At 43.0% G+C, this 20,919-nt stretch overlaps 1 protein-coding gene across 1 annotated transcript in view; it reads left to right on the top strand.

Moving 5' to 3' along the window:
- The window catches only part of ATRIP (ATR interacting protein), a 72,569-nt gene that overhangs the window by 644 nt on the left and 51,006 nt on the right, over positions 1-20,919 (top strand). The gene's annotated exons all lie outside the window — the stretch shown is intronic.

Raw genomic sequence — 20,919 nt, 5'->3', positions numbered from 1 at the left:
TACATGGGACTGTGTGTTGGAGGGGGGAGAGAGTGATGGAGTTTACATGGGACTGTGTGTTGGAGGGGGGAGAGAGTGATGGAGTTTACATGGGACTGTGTGTTGGAGGGGGGAGAGAGTGATGGAGTTTACATGGGACTGTGTGTTGGAGGGGGGAGAGAGTGATGGAGTTTACATGGGACTGCGTGTTGGAGGGGGGAGAGAGTGATGGAGTTTACATGGGACTGCGTGTTGGAGGGGGAGAGTGATGGAGTTTACATGGGACTGTGTGTTGGAGGGGGGAGAGAGTGATGGAGTTTACATGGGACTGTGTGTTGGAGGGGGGAGAGGGTGATGGTGTTTACATGGGACTGCGTGTTGGACGGGGGAGAGGGTGATGGTGTTTACATGGGACTGCGTGTTGGAGGGGGGAGAGGGTGATGGTGCTTACATGGGACTGTGTGTTGGACGGGGGAGAGGGTGATGGTGTTTACATGGGACTGCGTGTTGGACGGGGGAGAGGGTGATGGTGTTTACATGGGACTGCGTGTTGGACGGGGGAGAGGGTGATGGTGTTTACATGGGACTGCGTGTTGGAGGGGGGAGAGGGTGATGGTGCTTACATGGGACTGTGTGTTGGACGGGTGAGAGGGTGATGGTGTTTACATGGGACTGCGTGTTGGACGGGGGAGAGGGTGATGGTGTTTACATGGGACTGTGTGTTGGACGGGGGAGAGGGTGATGGTGTTTACATGGGACTTCGTGTTGGAGAGGGTGATGGTGTTTACATGGGACTTCGTGTTGGAGAGGGTGATGGTGTTTACATGGGACTGCGTGTTGGACGGGGGAGAGGGTGATGGTGTTTACATGGGACTCTGCATGCTGGAAGGGACCAAAAAAAGTAATGATTAGAGATGAGCGAGCACGCTCACATAGAAATGAATGGACGTAGCCGGCACGCGGGAGGTTAAGCGGCTGGCCGCCGTCAAAGTGGAAGTACCAGGTGCATCCATTCATTTCTATGGAGCGTACTGTTCGGATTGGCTGATCCGAACAGTACTCGCTCATCTCTAGTAATGATGTTTGCATGGGACTGAAGGGAGAGGGTGACTGCCTGCTGGATGAGGCATAAAGGGAGATGGTGATGCTGTTTACATGGCACTGTGTGTTGAAGGGGGTTGAAATATTTCAAGTCCTAAGGGTGCGTGCACACTACGTAACGCCGGGCGTGTATGAGAGCCGTACACGCCGGCATTACGGCAGACTGCCGAACACTTCCCATTCACTTCAATGGGAGCGCTTGTAACAGCGGCGTTTACGAGCGCTCCCATTGAAGTGAATGGGAAGTGTTCGGCAGCCCTGCTGTAACGCCGGCGTGTACGGCTCTGATACACGCCCGGCGTTACGTAGTGTGCATGCACCCTAAGTGTGCATTAGCATGGCTTCATTGTAACAATTTGCTGTGCTGTTATAACAGTCCCTCTTTGCTTCATAGAAAAATTGGGATGTGTTTTTTTTTTTTTTTTTTTTTTTTAAATCTTAATGCTTGGACGTTGTAAATAGTGAAGTAGTCATCCATTACAAGGTACACTCTGTAGGTGATATATTGTAAAAACAAAAGGGGAGAGACACCGAGCGCTCAAAGTGTAGTATTATACAGAACTTGACATGGAGTGATTATAAAGAAGCATGAAACCAGTTGGCCTCTTACCTGTAAAATCCCGTTTGGATCCAGGGGAGAATGGCAGCAGAACCAGCAAAACACCGGATTACCGGAGAAATAGAATATGGAAAGACACAGGTCCGCGCTCACTGGTAGATTTAGGTAATTAATGAATAGTCGAATGTTGGGATAAACCATAGAGAATTTATTGCATTCATGGCATGCACCAGTGCTCCGCCTAACAAGCAGGATAGGATGAGAGCTATAGTCACTAACAGTCATAGTATTATTCCCCATAGTGGTCCCTGCACAAAGTATTAGGCCCCATAATAGACTTGCACACAGTATGATGCCCCATAGTGGCCCCTGTACACAGTATTATGCTGCATAGTTGCCTTGCACACAATATTATGCCTTATAGTTGCCTTGCACAAGGTATTATGCCCCATAGTGGACTTGCACACAGTATTATGCTGCATAGTGGCCCCTGCACGCAGTATTATGCCTTATAGTGTTAGTGGGCCTTGCACAAAGTATTATGCCATATAGTGGCCCCTGCACACAGTATGATGCCCCATAGTGGCCCCTGTACACACTATTATGCCGCATAGTGGCCCCTGCACACAATATGAGGGCCCATAGTGGCCCCTGCACACAGCATGTGGCCCCTGCACAAAGTATTATGCCCAATGGTGGCCCCTGCACACAGCATTATACCCCATAGTGGACCACACATGAATAATTATTATACTCTGGGGTCTTTACAGACTCCAAAGTATAATGATCGGAGACCCAAGGGAGGATACAAACGTAAAAAACTGTGTTGCTTACCTCTCACTGGCTCCGGTGCACTACCTGCAGATCTCTTCGAAGTTGGACCAGACGTCATCTGACTCAGGCCAGCGTCGATGCATAATGATGCTGGCCTGGGCTACATGAGATCATGACGTCACCAAACAGGCCCAAAGCGTGCCAGAGCGCATGAGAGGTATATAACAGTTTTTTTTATGTTCCCTCACATCCCCCTGGCCCAACGATCGTTCTATTCTGGGGTCTGAAAAGGACCCAGAGTATAATGATAGCTGTGTTTGTGTGTTCGTGGTCCTGCGGCCTCACCGATTCCTGGTCCTGTTCATAGCCCCATTGGCAGAAAGGGAAACGCAGGCGGCCGTGAGCAGGAGCAAGGATCGGTAAGTAAATGAGGCTCGTTACTTGCTGGGGTTACTCTTGCATGTAATGGCTTACTTAAAAAATAAAAAAAAACACATCAGGGGCCATCTGGGCACCCTAATGTCCTGGGCCCTGTGGCAGTGGCTACCGCTACAACCCCAGTAGATACACCCCTGCACACGACCGAGTTTTAGCCGTGATACTCGGTCTGTGTTTTGGCTGGATTTACTGGCCAGAATAGTGTGCCAGGAGGACTCCTATCATTATAGTACAAGACAGTATGCCTCTGGGAGGCAGGGACGCTCAGCCGCATAGATAACTATAATGTTAGGAGTCTCTCTTCCAGCATGCTGCACAGGTTGGTAAATCCAGCCAACACACAGATTGAGGTCCACTGCTGAAAAAAGGATGTGTGACTGTGACCTTGGTCTGTATGGAAAGTGTTCACCCATCTGAATTGTAAAGAAATCCAAAATGATTAGGTGGACCCAGAAATATCAAGATTGTTACAATATAAATATACGGAACATAACACAAAAAGAAAAGGGTAAATAATCACACAGTGGTGTCCCCAATATACACAAAATCCTTTAACAAGGCGTGTCCGTGCTCATCAAACACAGAGCCAAACCAAACAAAAAGATGAGACAAACACTCAACATGTAAATCATAAGTACTATGGCGCAAGTAGATATAAAATAATTCTTTATTCAATGACGATATAATAGAGTCACATATAACAATGGAATGGGAAAATGTAGTAACCAACATGGTTGTAGAGTCGGCAGAGATATGACTCCGCAACCCCTTACAATAACCTCCGAAATCAAACCGCATGGAACATCAAATAATATTAATGAAATACGACTCCATAGTGGATGGTTACTACATTTTCCAGTTCCATTATTATATGGGACTCTCTTATATTGTCATTGAATAAAGAATTGATATTTTATATCTACTTGCGCCATAGTGCTTATGATTTATGTGTTGAGTGTTTGTCTCATCTTTTTGTTTGGTTTGTTACAACATAAGCATAGCTGAGATTATGCTAAAACCAGAAGAACAGATCTTAAAAGACTATGGAACTCACTGCCAAAGGATATGGTAATGGTGGATTCACTAAGCAAGTTCAAGAAGGGCCTGGATGCCTTTCTTTAAAGGAAAACTATTACAGCTTATGGGTTTGAGATTTTGGTAAAGACAAGTTGATCCAGGGTTTTATACTGGTTGCCAGATTTGGAGTCAGGAAGGCATGGGGCAATTGGTATCTGCCTCATGTTTTGGTTTTTTCACCTTCCTTTTGATCAGCAATGAAGGTTGAGTCTTCATTCAGATCTGCATTGGAGTCTCTGTATGAGACTCTACTGAAAATCGGCAGAGAGAAAAGTCCCGCACGGATCACTTTTCTCTCCGTCAGTTTCACTATAAAACCGATGGAAAGCCAATGGACTCCATTATAGTTTATGATGTCTGCAGGTAACCACTGTTTTAGCAGGAGGGTTCTCCATCGCTTGAGTCCCGTGGCTCATGATACGAACAATGGAGGACACGGCGCAAGTGTGAACCTAGCCTAATAGATTGGACTTGATGGACCTGTGTCTTCATCCAACCTCATCTACTATGTAACATTTTACTATGCATTTCAGTTGTAAGTCAATGTGCATTTAACTGAAAACCTAGTGTACCTTGCAGAGTTAAAAATAAAATGTACTATTCAGCTGAAATGCATCGTAAAATGTGCTTCTCATTTCCACAATTAAAAATAATGCAGATATTAATTAAAAAAACAATGTGACAGATAAACTGAAAGTTTTAGACAATACAAAGTTAAATTGCACCAGATTTTCCAAAGTGTCTTGTGCTGTTTGATAATCTGGTGTACTTGGACCGTCTACTTGAGCTTTACACCACTTATTAATTGGCTGTGCTTCCGACAAAATTGTGGCGCAATGTCTGGCTCACTGTTAAGCATATTAAACCTCTTAACCTAGGTTCACATTAACACTGAGTCTCCATTGTTCAGGTCCGTCTGCTAAAGAGGCGGACTGCTAAAACAGCGGTTGTACACAGGGCCTGGTGGATTCCGTTGACTCTAATGGGGTCTGTCGGGTGTCCATTGTTTTGAAACTAATAGCGGCAGACAATTGAAGATCTCAGTGAACTTAGCCTTATATAGAGAAAGGGATAGGTTTATGAATGTCAAATCATTTTTTACTATTCACTTGATATGAATATACTAGTTTACTTGTCCAATATTTCCCTCATTGTACATCAGCTTTCTTACTGGTATTCCATATTACATGTTAACAATGAGCTTTAGGCCAATTTTAGATAGTCATAATATGACTTTATCAGAGCTGTAAGGCCTAGTTCACACGGGCACGGAATAGCGTATTTTGGTCAGGAATCCGTGTCAAAATCGGGACTAAAATACGCCTGCCGCAACTGTCAGTTGCAGCTTCCCGCTTTGGAGTAGGCCCAAAATGAATGGGCCTAGTCCAGAGGGCGCTGCTACGAGGTGGACGCCGCTGCTCAACGAGACCTAACTTGAAGTTCCTAGGCTGCAATGCTACTTCTTAATGGAAGCATCGGCGAAAACTTGGCAAGTGAAGTTTAATGTAGACATATGCCATTTAGAATAGTGATATATTTTATGTGTGTCCTTTACGGTCTCCTTAGGTTTGAGGGCCCAGTAGTGACTTCTATCTCTGCACTCCATTTAGCTATACCCATGGACCTCCCATCAGCATACCTCCCAACTTTTGAAGAACTGAAAGAGGGACAAAATGTGCGGCGCGCGTAGCATGCTGCGGCAAATTTAGCCCCGCCCATTTTTTGTGTTGACTCCGCCCACTCATTAATTTTTAATGTGCCCGCACACAGTATAATCCTCCTACAGTCACCCGTAATTATATGTCCCCCTTCTATCTCTCCCCCAGTTTCATATACACCCTTCATCTGCCCCCAGTTTCATGTCCCCCCTCCATCTCTGCCCCCAGATTCATGTCCCCCATCTCTGCCCTCAGTTTCCTATCCCCCCATCTCTGCCTCCAGTTTCTTGTCCCTCCCATCTCTGCCCCCAGATTCCTGTCCCCACATCTCTGCCCCCAGATTCATGTCCCCACATCTCTGCCCCCAGATTCATGTCCCCTCCATCTCTGCCCCCAGATTCATGTCCCCTCCATCTCTTCCCCCAGATTCATGTCCTCTCCATCTCTTCCCCCAGATTCATGTCCCCTCCATCTCTGCCCCCAGATTCATGTCCCCTCCATCTCTGCCCCCAGATTCATGTCCCCTCCATCTCTGCCCCCACATTCATGTCCCCTCCATCTCTGCCCCCACATTCATGTCCCCTCCATTTCTGCCCCCACATTCATGTCCCCTCCATCTCTGCCCCCACATTCATGTCCTCTCCATCTCTGCCCCCACATTCATGTCCCCTCCATCTCTGCCCCCACATTCATGTCCCCTCCATCTCTGCCCCCACATTCATGTCCCCTCCATCTCTGCCCCCACATTCATGTCCCCTCCATCTCTGCCCCCACATTCATGTCCTCTCCATCTTTGCCCCCACATTCATGTCCCCTCCATCTCTGCCCCCAGATTCATGTCCCCTCCATCTCTGCCCCCAGATTCATGTCCTCTTCATCTCTGCCCCCAGATTCATGTCCTCTCCATCTCTGCCCCCAGATTCATGTCCCCCCATCTCTGCCCCCAGATTCATCTCTCCACATCTCTGCCCCCAGATTCATCTCTCCACATCTCTGCCCCATATTCATGTCCCCTCCATCTCAGCCCCCAGTGTCATGCTGTCCTCTCCTTCATCTGCCCCCAGATTCACGTTCCACATTACACTTACCTTCTCCTTCGCTCCCTCGCAGCTCTCTGCGCACCTCTCTCTCTCTTACTGGCGCACAGTTGTAGACGTGATGTGACGTCATCACATCGCGTCTACAAGCCAGTAAGCCGGCGGCTCCTTGCTTCAGCCGCGTATGTATTCAACTCAGATCTGCGTCCTCTGGACGCAGATCTGAGTTGAAATCGGGACATACCTCCCCCCAACCGTGACCGCGGGACATGTCACCGGAATCGTGACTGTCCCACGGAAATCGGGACGGTTGGGAGGTATGCATCAGTGCTGCATCAGGTGAGCCCCCATGGATCCACCAAACTAAACTTGTATAACTATAACATTCAATAGTGATCTAAGTTCAGTAGGACGTCAGGGAGTCCTGGTGTTCAAGTTGTAAAATGGAGTTTACAAAGCGACCATTTAATGACAGTATTGCTATATTCACACAGTTGCAGCATAGGTTTGCTAAGCATCCCTAAAATGCCTCTTAAAGACCATAAGTATATCTATGGCTTAGTTGGAGTAACCTTTTACAACACATATATGAGCTTTTTTTAAAAATAGTGCAAAAAAGGCACAAAAGCATTACACAGCATGGGAAATGTTAAAAATGGGAAATATCTCACAGTAATGGAGTCAAGTTCATCTTGCGGTGAATTTACACATGGAAATACACTGCAAAAAAGGGCATATGCAACTAGAAAGGTGCAAAAAAACCGCCAATAATAAATTCTCCCCTGTGACTCTGCTAGATGCAATATTTTAGGTCCAGGGAACAATACCCTATCATACAGCACAGAAACTCTGAGCCTTAATGTAAAATAGGAATCACAGAAGTACAACATGGATGAACAGAACATGAAGTGTTCATGTAACCAGTTCATGTAAATAAACAGCAGCTAACAGCGTGACAGTCTGCATAGCTATTGTATATTTATCATCTGCTTTCCATTGCCACTGCAGAGTTCTTGATCTGGGGGAGGGGGCTGTTTCTGTGGCTATGAATTAGGTCCTGATGAGGGCACCCGAACCACTGGCTGTTTAAATTCATGTTGGGCCTGCACACTGTTAAACTGCTGAAATCTTTGGTGTGAGTGTCTTCCTTAAGGCCTCAACCAGTCGGGTCCTGAGATGGGTACCTAAAACAGTGCCAACTAATTGCAGTCAGAAATAAAAACTGCAGAGCTACTAGAACCAGTGACAGCCGTGTGCCAGCCGGTCCAACAGTTACCCTATTAACATTATCTGGCCCAGGTGCCCTTTACCTCAACCAATGAGGTTAAGACAAAGGCATATTGACCTAAGACTAATAATAAAATAGACAATAAATTAAATACAATATAAATAAAATACAGTAAATTAAACTCAATATAATTAATAATAAAACTGTACAAAAACAACAACACCCACTTGTACATAAATATTCTATATGGCATGAATACGTGTTGAATGGGCAGGTACTCAGGCATTCATATGAAACATTGTTGTCACACAGAATGTACATGACCTCAAACATACAATAATAATCTCCAAATTACCAATTTTTTTTCTTTAACCTGCTCCTATTGGCTACTATTGGCTTCTGTGCTATTCACTACGTTTCTGTAAGATTATCATCCATGGAGAGAGAGTGCATCTAACATTAAGTGGGTGTTCCAGTACATTTAATAAATAACAAACTGTATATACTCAGTCTGTCTGCGGGTCCCCGGTCTTTGTTGACTTTTTTTTTTTAATTATATTTTTTTCCTTATCAGAATGTCTTTGGAATGTGGGAGGAAACCCACGCAAACACAGGGAAAACATACAAACTCCTTGAAGATGTTGTCCTTGGCAGAATTTGAACCCAGGGCTCCAGCACTGCAAGACTAACCACCAAGACACTGTGCTACCATTGGTCTTTGTTGACCTTCTGCGAGTGGACGAACACTTCAGCCAATCAGCACTCAGCTACTGATTGACTGACGCATACCTGTACAGGCCAAAGATCAGGAGCATGTGGTACCCAAACAGAGACTTTCTCCTGGATCCCTGGCCGAAAAGACAGCAGGATATATTATTTGTTATTTTATGTACTGGAACACCCCCTTAATCATGGAAAACAGACATAAAGCTAAACTAAGGTCTTTGTTGTCTGTGCTATAGTGATGTCATGCGTTACACACTGTACACATGTATGACATCACTACTCATGGGGGATTTAGATGTTTAATTGTTGGATTACAAAATGTTGATTGAACAAACTACTTAAGCAGAATGTTAAGAACTTGAATAAAAATATAAATTTTTCCTTTTTTTCTAACTATCTTGCCTTAAATTATATCAGCTCCAGTCTTAAAAATAAGCAAGTATCATGAAAAAAAAGGAGGGGGAAATAACAAAAAAAAAAACAACAAACTTTTATAATACAGCATACTGAAATGTGAAACGCCAATGTTACTGACAGGGTTAAACTACCCCACTTGGCTACAGTGAAGTTGGGGAAGCTTTTGGTTTGCTTGCTGTAGATTCTGATTTAATTTGATTTGAGTATCGAACTGTGTAACAACAATCCTATTACCTGACCCCGTGCATGAACTGTGTGAGCAGCTCTTCATACAATCTGGTTAACAATATTCCAGAGCACCACTGCCAGGACTCAAGAATTCTCAAATAAATTATCAAATTTTGTACGTGCTTAAATGAAAATTAGGCCTAAAACAAAGTTTTGTGCTGTAAAAAATTCCATTCAGCCATTTCCTACTTTCTACAATCTATTGACATAAGCGGAGTAACAATTCGGTATGGTCATTACGACTTCCGCTCACAGGTTGGCACATTAGACATAAAAGATAGATTTACTTATCTATCTTTTGATTCATACGTGTAGTGCGCCAAATCTAGTTGCATTTGCTACTCAATGAAGCAATGAGCAGCAATGAAACAGCTTAGGACGCCTTAAGGTCTTATATTTACTGCCAGATCTTATATTATTTCTATTTTAGGGGAAATCCATCTGTAGAGAAATTGCCCCACAAACAGCACCTATCCTATAGCCACAGGATAGCGGATACAAGATCATCCCTTTAAGTGAATGAAAGTTAAGAACATATTCATATAAACAAATCTGAGTAGACTTGCAAGGAATGTAAACTCACATGTGGGAACCCCAGACAAAACACAGCCATGAGATTATGTTCTGCCACTGACTCATAAGGGTCGGCCCTTCAATACACTGAATGCCTTGCTGTAATTTCTCCTCAGCCGATCACAATAATATCATAAAGGAGTCAGTAAAACAGGGGTTAAAGCAGTTTGGAAGCCAATATAATCCCACATCGGGTTAAACCTGTGGCGTGGAATGTTTGTGTTGCTACGTGGATTACAGTTGTTAGATTGGGTAAGGATAGCAATGCTCCCAATATGGAGGACGTACCCTGTTCTATGAATTAACATAGGAGTTATGAGGTTTTGCTCTTCAAGGATGAGAGAGAATATACTAGACATCATAAGTCATGGCCTGCTTGTATAGAGAGTATGTATTCTTAGGAATAATATATTGTTTGTTAGTAGATAGTTTTGGGGTTTTTTTTTAACTTTTTTGCAGTTGTTTGCACCAGCAAGTGTTACATTAATAATTTGTGATTTGTATACTTTGTAATTCTTGTGCTTATTTTACCTTGCTTGCCTTACCCATTCAGGTGCTGCTAATCTTTTTGAACCCCCCCCCCTTTTTCTGAACTACCGTAAAAATGTATATGTAAATCAATCTTTCCGTGCACGGTGGGCGTTCCGTCCACACCCCCCGCGTCTTCTTTGACATCCTCCTCCTTGTGATTTACCACCTCCAGCCCGGCAGTTTCGATCAAAATCTCGCATATGCGCAGTAGCTCCCGCACCATTTTTGTGTAGAGAACATCGGCGACCGCCATTTTTGTGTAGAATGAGAAAGGATGGACCAGCCTCCTCACGGGATTTGGCCAGAAGATAAAACAGCATAGTAATGGATAAATAATCTTTTATTGGTACACACACAATAAAAGCTGAAAAGCCCTTTCTCAAGTGCATAGATTTCCTTCCACAGTGGGCCAAAGATGTTGTCTATGCAGGGCAGACCTGGAGTAGGCCTCAGACCAGGTGTAGATCTTTAGCTCATTAGTGGGCCAGAAAAGGTTGCAGTTCCATGGAGTGAAAGGAGGTGTGTGGTTCTGTCTTGTAACCCTGAGTCCATTGAGACAATATAGCACTCGTTTTGTTCGTGTGGCTGGAAGTAAGCCACAGGTATAGTTAGGTTATCTGTTCTGTTTAGATAACGCTCAGATGAACAGGTTTTTGTTTTGTTTTTGCCTGAAGTTAAGGCTGTATTTTGTTTTGCTCATTTTGTGCTTGAAGTCAAGGTTTATTTATTTTCCTGTTTTTTCTAAATAAACCAGTTTGCTGCTCATTTTGTGTCCCTGTCCACTGCTTCTACCAAGCTTTCTTCCCCACACCCTCAAAAAACCATACTAGTGTGTTCCCATTGCTCCAGTGTCTCTCAGCGTGGACCGATCCTGCTACTACTTTGTATTGTTTTGCCGGAAGTCCTCGCCGGCTGTGACATCCCGTGTCCCTTACTTTAGGCTGCTGATTGTCCTCAGTGGTCATGTGCGGTGGGGACTTCTGCTGGAGTAAACACAGGAGCAGACACCAAAGCGACGAGGACAGGAGAGTATGTTTTGTTTTGTTTTTTTTTGTTCATCTTCCTCGGCCTATAATAATAATAAAAAATATATATCATGGACATCCCCTTTAAGTTTGCTTTTATTAGCTCTGTATCAAAATGCCTATAAGACCGTGGCTTTTAGGCACCTCCACTGACATCCAGTATGAAAATGCTCGTCTGACCCTACATTACTGAGTTGACAAATTAAATTATTGCATAATTCTATATGGGGAAAATGCTTTTAAAGATAGGTGTATTTCCAAAAGCCAGAAGAGGTTTCATACTGTATATATCGGGGCCTAGTTCTTATCACTGTTACATCACTGTCTGCCTTTTTCCTGTACTGTGATATCACTGTGTGCATTATTTATGTATGGTGACATCAGAGTGGATAATTCCTGTCCTGTCACTTCACTGTGTACATTATTTCTGTATTGTAATATCACCTTGTTATTTATAAACTATGACATCACCATGTACATTATCCCTGTACTGTGACATCACGGTTTGCATTACCCAGGGAATGTAACATCACCGTCCACATAATTTATTGTATTGTGACTTTATTTTCCTCTATATCTATCATCTATCTGTCTGTCTGTCTGTCTGTCTATATAAAAATATAGAGACCGGTCAGAAGCTCAGAATGAAAATGAAAGCACATCGCCATACAATTAGAGAACAGAGAATGGACCTTCCCGTGCCAAAACATTTCTGCAATGAAGATCATAATATCACCAATGACATGAAAATTTTGATTTCAAGAGGGAATTTTAAATCAATGAAACCACGATTGATTCATGAATACAAGAGCATGACCCTATTTAACACTCTGGAGAATGGAATGAATGTTTCACATGGGTTCATGTCATGCTATAGAAATCACTGAACTAAGACAGCCATAAAGATAAGAACATGGGACCTGTGAAGCTAGGTTCACACTAGCGTTTGATCTCCATTCTCAGCTTTCCGTCTTCTTTATAAAAATATAGTGATTTTGACCAGGGATATAATCTGTGTGCTATGGCATTACTGTGTGCAGTATCCCTCTATAATGATACATGTGCATTATCTTTGTGCATTAAGCACTTCGCATTTTAATAAATACTTCGCTCTAATAAATACTATACTCGCTCTCACTTCTGCTCCGTTGCAGCTGTTATCGGCAGAAACATTTCTACAAATATTCACTGTATAACCCAGATTCACATTAGTGTAGAACCCTTCTAAGGAAATATCAGGGTTTCATATATGGTGAGTTTAACCATGCATATGACGGCTATAGGTTTCATATATGGTGAATTGAACTCTGTGTATGTGTGCTCTCGGTTTGATACAGATACCAACCATGCTATGCAAATGTACAGTGACCTGACGTCCACATGATACAGCTAGGTACACAGGCTCTGATTGTACAAGTAACTTGTAAAAAGTGCTGCACTCCCTTATAAATAACCCATGTTTCCTCCTTCTAGACAAAGTTCACATACAGTCTTCTAACAACACATCCTTTTAGGGAATGCCAGACATATGGCTTGCGGATGCAGGACTGATTAAGTGAGATATATATCAAAGAAGACCAGATTGCTTCAAGTGGAAAAAATTGTACATTTCAGTGCCAACATTCCTCGCTGTCCCTAACTGCCTGCCTCCTATTTGGAGCACTTTTCAAGACCATTATACTGAATAACTTATTTTCTGCTATTGCTACAAAAATCCTTGATGTTCCATTTCAAAGGGAATTCTGAGGCTTTGGCCTAAGCTACTGAAGAAATTTCAAGGAAAGTGAAGACATCACCAAGATCACCAGAGATTAATGCCATTTTTGGAACGTTTATAATCTGTGGTAGAGATACTTTATGTGCTTGTGACCTCAGAAGATTGTACAAATGACAGCGCAAGTCTGCCAAGGTATAACTGAATCACTAGAAAGGGACAAAGATTTGCAGTCACAATGCCAAAATAACAGGCCATAAAAAATCCACTGATTCACAGCAATGACAGGGTGTTGTGGCCAAGTAAACTGTAACTGCTTTGGCATGCTGTATGTCAGGGATACAGGTGATTAAAGAATACAATAGAAAACTCTCTAAGGGCTATCATTATGGGATATAGAAATGATATAACTCCCTGATGATCCGGTGAAAGCCTGAAGAAACACGTAATTATTAGATATTAAATGAACAAGATAGTTAGGGTAGGGAAAGCGTCCTGCTGGTATGTGTCGTCAATCTATTAAAGGGGTTGTCCAGGTTCAGACAAATACTGAGGGACAAATGTTATTGTTTTTATATTGAAAGTTCTACAATTTTCCAATATACTTTCTGTATCAATTCCTCACAGTTTTCTAGATCTCTGCTTGCTGACATTTATTCTGCTTACTGCCAGTGGATAAAAATCAGTCCATGGTCATGTGATAGACAGTCCATGGTCATGCGATAGGCACACGGTCACTGCTCACAGTCACAGCACAGTTATCAGATTTCGGCCTGGTAACCAGTTTGCACCTGTGTGTCCATCACTTGACCAAGGACTGATTTTTATCCACTGGAAGTAAGCAGAGTGATTGAGATCAAGCAGAGATCAGAAGGTATATTTGGATAACTGTATAACTTTCTATTATATAAACAGATACATTTGTCTCTGAATGTTTGTCTGAAACTGGACAATCTTTTTAAGAACTAGGATACTATGAGGGGTTAGGCTAACCCACACTAGAGCCAGAGTGGGTGAGTGCATTTGAATATAAGAAACCTTGTAATATATCTTATTTAAGAGATCTGTTTCTTTCTCCACTTTTTTTTAGTTCTTCTGCTGCTCCTTATCTTCAATCTCACTGTTTGTTTACATTATATCTCTCTTTTATACCTCACATATAGAACCCTATGGGGCATATGGGATACTGCTGCTGGATGGTTAATTGATTTATTGCTTCATTCTGTCTACTAGTAGCCTCTTATCTACAACCTAGCAGTGTTAAAAAAGAAAGGGACAGCAGAGTGAAACAGTAGCAATTATTTCGGTGTTTTATTCCCCATCCCTCTCCCCTCTTTACAGACTAATATGGAGAAAGTATCTGCCTGAAAAGTGGGGAAAAAATGATTTCTTTAATAAGATAAGATAAGATAAGATAAGATAATCCTTTAATAGTCCCACCTTGGGGAAATTTCAGCGTGTTACAGCAGCATAGTAATACAGATACAGGATAATACAGAGTAATATGTTACAGACGTAGACACAGATAAGCTGAGAAGAGAAGATATACTAGGAGTCCATGGCAGCTAAGGAAAAACAGAAGAGAAAGAGGAAGACCTCATGGTCATCCTCATAATCATTAGTTCTCTGTGCGGAGAGCTCTTCGTTTGGTCTGATGTAGATTATACAGCCTGGTCGCGGTTGGAAGGAAGGACCTGCGATAGCGCTCCTTCTCACACTTGGGGTGAAGCAGACGGTCGCTTACAGTGCTGCCAAGTCCCATCAGGGTCCCATACATGGGGTGGGATTTGTTCTCCCGCATGGAGGTCACCACAGACAGTATCCTTCTGTCACCCACCACCTGTACTGGGTCCAAGGGGCTCCCCAGGACAGAGCTGGCCCTCCTGATCAGCCTGTCAAGTCTATTTCTGTCCCTGGTTGATATACTGCTTCCCCAGCAGGCCACACCGAAAAAGATGGCTGAGGCAACCACAGAGTTGAAGAAGGCCCTAAGAAGTGTCCCCCGGACTCCGAAGGCCCTCAGCCTCCTGAGCAGGTAGAGTCTGCTGTGGCCCTTTCTGTGCAGCGCCTCCAGGTGATCAGCCCAGTCTAGTTTATTATTGAGGAGCACGCCCAGGTACTTATAGGTCCTGACTATCTCAATACATGTTCCTTGGATCTCCACCGGGGTCGGAGCACCTCTCCGTTTACTAAAGTCCACCACCATCTCCTTGGTCTTCCCAGCATTAATCCTGAGCTGGTTCTGCTGGCACCATTCAACAAAATCCCGGTTTAAGTCTCTGTATTCCCTATCATCGCCATCAGTGATAAGACCGACTATAGCAGAGTCATCGGAGTACTTCTGTAAGTAACAGCTGGATGAGTTGTGCCTGAAGTCAGCAGTGTACAGTGTGAAGAGGAATGGGGCAAGAACTGTACCTTGAGGTGCCCCCGTACTACAGATCACAGTGTCAGACACACAGTCCTGGGCTCTCACATACTGAGGGCGGTTGGTCAGGTAGTCTAGGATCCAGTTGGACAGGTGATGGTCCACACCACCAAGGTTCAGCTTCTCCCTCAGTAGCCCTGGCTGAATGGTGTTGAACGCACTGGAGAAATCAAAGAACATTATTCTCACAGTGTTCCCGGGTTTCTCCAGGTGAGAGAGAGCTCTATGAAGAAGGTGGATGATGGCATCATCTACCCCAATGCCTGGCCGGTAGGCAAACTGGAGGGGGTCCAGAGCGAAGCTCACTAGGGGGCGTAGGTGTGTCAGGACCAGTCTCTCTAGGACCTTCATCAGGTGGGATGTCAGTGCTACAGGTCGGTAGTCATTGTAGCCCATCGGGTTGGGTTTCTTTGGGACTGGTACCACGCAAGATGTTTTCCACAGTTGAGGTACCACCCCCAGCTTCAGGTTCATATTGTACATGTGCGTTATAATACCACACAGCTGGTCACTGCACATTTTAAGAACTCTTGCGCTTATACCATCTGGTCCCCCCGCTTTGTTCGCTCTAATGTTCTTCATAAGATATATTACAGAGTTTCTTCTATTAACCTGTACTATTCATTTATGGAAAGTTGTTTGTAACTGGAGGTACACGTTAAGAAAATTGATGAGTAAATGGTATTTTTTTTTAACAGGCTATCTCCTTCAAAGACATGAGTATAAATACTATATACTAAGAATAACAAAGTTCTCAAGTAGTCAAAAAATGATATGAGTATTTGGTATATTGTAAGAAAAGGCAAAATGGAAAGTGTGTACTCATAGGAAATGTTGAAGACAGAGTAGAAACAAATTTGACTGCTCTACGTTTTTTTGGTATTAATAGCTTAATTGCTTTTATATAATGAACGTTAATAAAACAGAGTTCACTCTTACCTAATATAATTACACTAATACACGTCAGTGTCTGCCTTTTTCTTCCTGTTACTGTCTTGGCTACCTTAAACAGGGGCGTAACTACCAGGGTAGCAGTGGTAGCAGCTGCCACAGAGCCTGGAATATTAAGGGGCCCGGCGGCAACCACTACAGCTGCGGAATGAATTTTTTTTAATAGGCTATTACCTGCTGGAGTAACTCCAGCAGGTAACGGGCCCTATTTACTTACTGATTCTGGCTCCTGCTTACGGCTGCTGGCACTTTCCCTTTTGCGGAGGCGGCTCTGAGCAGCAGCCGGGAACGGTAAGTGAGGCCTTGGTCCTGTGAACCCCCACAAACACTGCTATTATTATACTCAGGGGTCTTTTCTGAGGCCCAGGTGAGGTGAAGGAACATATACAACATTGTTACTTACCTCTCCTGGCTCCATAAGGCTTTAGGCCTACTTGTGTACAGCCCAGACTTCACGTGGGCTGGGCTTGCGTCCTTATACATTGTGATGCAGTCCGGAGCTAGGGAGAGGTAAGTAACAGTGTTTTTTATGTTTGTATCCTCCCCTGGGTCTCCAATTATTATATTCTGCGGGTCTGAAAAGGAAGGGGGGTCGGAAAGGGCGGGGGCCCATGTCAAAAGTTTGCCATGGGGCCCCACCATTCCTAGTTACACCACTACTCACCTCAGAGGTACGTGTATATCAGCACCAGCAACGTCTTTTGCAGTTGAGCTGACCTCAGCAACTGTCACACTTGGTCATTTAGCTGCTACATGACTGGGTACCATCCTCACTTACCTATCTGTAATAATCTTCATAAAGAACCAACTAGAAAGAATTGATAAAAAGTCTTTTAGTACATCTTACAGTGCTGTGTAGGATCTCATATACTGTACCACAGGGCCGAGGCTTTCCATCACCCTTTGATTTCTATCCCCTTCTGATCTGATAGCACAAAGCAGGATAGGATATACTCTATAATTATCATATCGGAGACCTGCTAGAAAAAGGAACCCATTGAAGTCAATGGGAGACTTTTTTTTCAGCGCTGAATCTGAGACTGATTCCACTCCAAATTCAGCGTAATTTTCCTCCGTGTGAATGCACCCTTAGATGCATTGTGATAATAATAAGGATATCCTATTGAAGAACTTACGTTACATATTATATATTTAGCACATGTGAGCAGCAGCTATTGTGATGGTATTAGTGATAATACAAGCAGATGAAAACAGCAAAAAAAAAAAAAAAAGTATTGGATATGTTTTATAAAGTTGGTAACTGTTACATGTGTTGACCATATAGTCAAAGTTATAAAAGACAAATTAAGAGTTGGTTCACATCTGCGTTGGTATTCCGTTCGGGGGAGTCTATAATGGGATACGTGGGCTTGCCGCAAATTCTCTGCAGGGAACATGCGGAGAGAGAAGTACTTCACAATCTACTTTTCTCTCCGCATTACTCGTGCGGAGATCTTGTGGCAAGCACACGGACCCCATTATAGTCTATGGGGTGTTCACAGCGCTTGCAAATGCGTTTGGTAGTACGTTCGGGGGGTCCCAATCCGGGCTCCCGAACGGTTTGCCAAACACAAATGTGAACGAGGGGTAAGGCTAGGTTCATGGAGGTACTCTCAGTAGGAGACTCTGCCTAAAACTGGCAGAAAGAAAAGTCTATGGGATCTGTGGGTGTCCGTGGGTAACCGCTTTTTAAACAGACAGGTTCTCCGTCTTTTGGGTCCCCAAATGGACGCAAATGTCGGAGACCCAAACGCTAGTGTGAGACTAATATAACACATGTGTCTTCATTCTCTTTTTAGCTGGATTTGCCTATATTGCTAATGGTCCAGTATAGCAGTTTGTATATTTGTGTTATTTAACCTGTGACTGTTTTGCTGATGTTCTAGATATTTCAGGTACACTTGGCTGGGCCTGGAATTAGTAAAAAAATTTAATGCGCATCCAAAAGATATGAAAACTATAATGAAATATTCTGTATAGAAATGAACTATATTCTATTACATACATGGATTCAGCAGTCCTGTGTAGTCTATAGGGGCCAGTGCACGCTTGGTGTGTATTAACCCTATAGAGACACAGCTCAAAAGTGACTTGAGGACCAGGCCTCTTTTTTCAAAACTGACATGTGTCACTTTAAATGGCAATAACTTTGAGACGCTTTAACTTACACAAGTGATTCTGAGATTGTTTTTTCGTAACACATTGTACTTCATGTCAGTAGTAAATTTTTGTCAATATGTTTTGTCTTTCATTATGAAAAAATAGGAAATTTGGTGAAAAATTTGAAAAAAATGCAGTTTTCAAACTTTGAAATTGCAAGCCTTTCAAATAGAAATCCATACTACCCAAATTTTTTCATAAATATAATTAACCATGTCTCTGATTTATGTAGCAATCAAATTTTAATCACCCTTTCATTTTTTTCAATGGAAAATGGGGAAGCAGGGAACTGCGCTCACTGGTAGGGGTTGAATGACAGCCAGAGAGATGAATGGAATAGTAAATAATGGATTTATTGAAGATAAAAGGCACGACGCGTTTCGGACCACCTCTGGTCCTTTATCAAGTGCAAATTCTGTTAGAAAATACATACAAAAAAGATTTATAAATATAAAATATACAATTCGATTAAAAAACAAAGCACAACAGGCTCACAAGAAAATAAGCAAATAAGCATTGCTTACAGTAATAGAGACATGAAAAGAAGCATTGATAAACATATCTCCTGTAGATAATAAATAAATAAATAAAAACATAAAAACATAAATTCAAACGGGTATAGCAGCCCAAATCTAGCAAGAGACAGAGTGGTGGATGTTAGTTGCGGTATTGGCAGTACTAAAAGGTGATAATAATACATCGATTAATAAATATAGTTCAAACGACACTTTGTTGAAATAGCATATTTTGTTCATGTTTTTGTTTTTGCATTTGCATGACCTTACATTTGTATGTATTATATCCCGGCAACTGTCTCACAGAGAAAGGGCAAGGGAACAGACTGGACCTTTCAGTTACATTTGTTGATCAAAAGACTCTCCAGATAGTAACACTGATTGCCTGTCTCCCTAGAATCTCTTAGGGCCAGGGACTGGTATATGAAAATTCTCTCACTCCGAGAACAACAAGCCGAGCCACATTGGGCAATAGTATAAAGATACCATAAGGAGAAAACATACATGAGGTCTTACCTGAGTCAGCCGGGCTGAATGCATGCTTCCCCGACTGATCCTCAGTTTATTTAAACCATTCCCCACGTGTATAATCACGTACTGGCCATGTACTGCGCTTGCGCCGACCTTGGCGTCCCCGCGCGCTCGTACGTAACTGCCCCGGGAAGGGAATGAGGCGTGTGCGCATGCGCCACCTGTGCGAGGGGTGCGCATGCGCAGTGATGTAGAAAAAAGATGTTTTTACGAGCGCGTTCGTGTCTTTGCGAACGAACGCGCCCGTGCGAGCCAACTCAATGCAGAACACGTATAGCACCTTAGAATGATGGGTCTATTACACATAGAAGACATCTAGTGAACGGCAAGTCTGCGGTTTTATTATGGTTAATGTTTTAATGCCGCGATGTCAATAGTCTAAATGTATATCTAATCCTGGAGGAGTAAAATATAGATGACCATAATAAAACTGATTAGAATTGGTGACTGGCCATGGAGGGGTAAACTGAGGGGAGGGAGGGGGAGGGATGGAAGGGTAGGGACAAGGGGAAGGGGGGGGGGAACCTGATGAATTAGCTGACAAGGGAACAATTTTGATTATGAAAATGAATGATGAATAATAAATAAAAATAAAATAAAAATAAATAAATATATGTGTAAAAGTGTAAAATATGCTGGAAGAGGAGTATGAAAAGACTATTGGAATGGGGAAAAAATATATGTGAATTAATGTGTAAGAACTGATTGATCCTATGAATTTGAATTTAGATTTTTAATTTTAAATTTTTAATTTTTAGTGACATCTTCTGATGCTATATTAAGACCTGCAGGTTGAAGTGTGTTTAGTTGAAACATCCAAAACATTTCTTTCCTGTTAAGGCTATTGAGTCTATCCGGCATTGAAGGGGGAACTGTATCGATTGGTGTCACTTTGAATCCCGAGAAATCCCTAAGATGGTATTGCGTGGCGTGATACGCTATGTTTCAAAAAGCCGTTGTTTACGTTACATCTGTGTTGGCTAATACGCTGCCTAAGGGGTCTGGTTGTGCGACCCACGTACTGGAGGCCACATGGACACTCCAGCACGTAGATGACCCAAGATGATGAGCAGTCGAGATGATATTGGATTTCAAAAGTGTCTCCCGTCATAAAGCTATGAATATGTGTACGTCCATGTTGAATGGTGAGACAACATTTACAGCGTGCATTTTTACATGAAAAACTCCCTGCTTGGGTATTAGTGGTCCTAGTGATGGTGTCAATATAAGGTTTTAGACGACTGGGGGCTAGTATGTTTTTTAGCGACC

This window comes from Leptodactylus fuscus, chromosome 9 (assembly GCF_031893055.1).
Source record: "Leptodactylus fuscus isolate aLepFus1 chromosome 9, aLepFus1.hap2, whole genome shotgun sequence".
In the NCBI taxonomy this organism is placed as follows: Eukaryota; Metazoa; Chordata; class Amphibia; order Anura; family Leptodactylidae; genus Leptodactylus; species Leptodactylus fuscus.
This window is presented reverse-complemented; position numbering and strand designations above follow the sequence as displayed.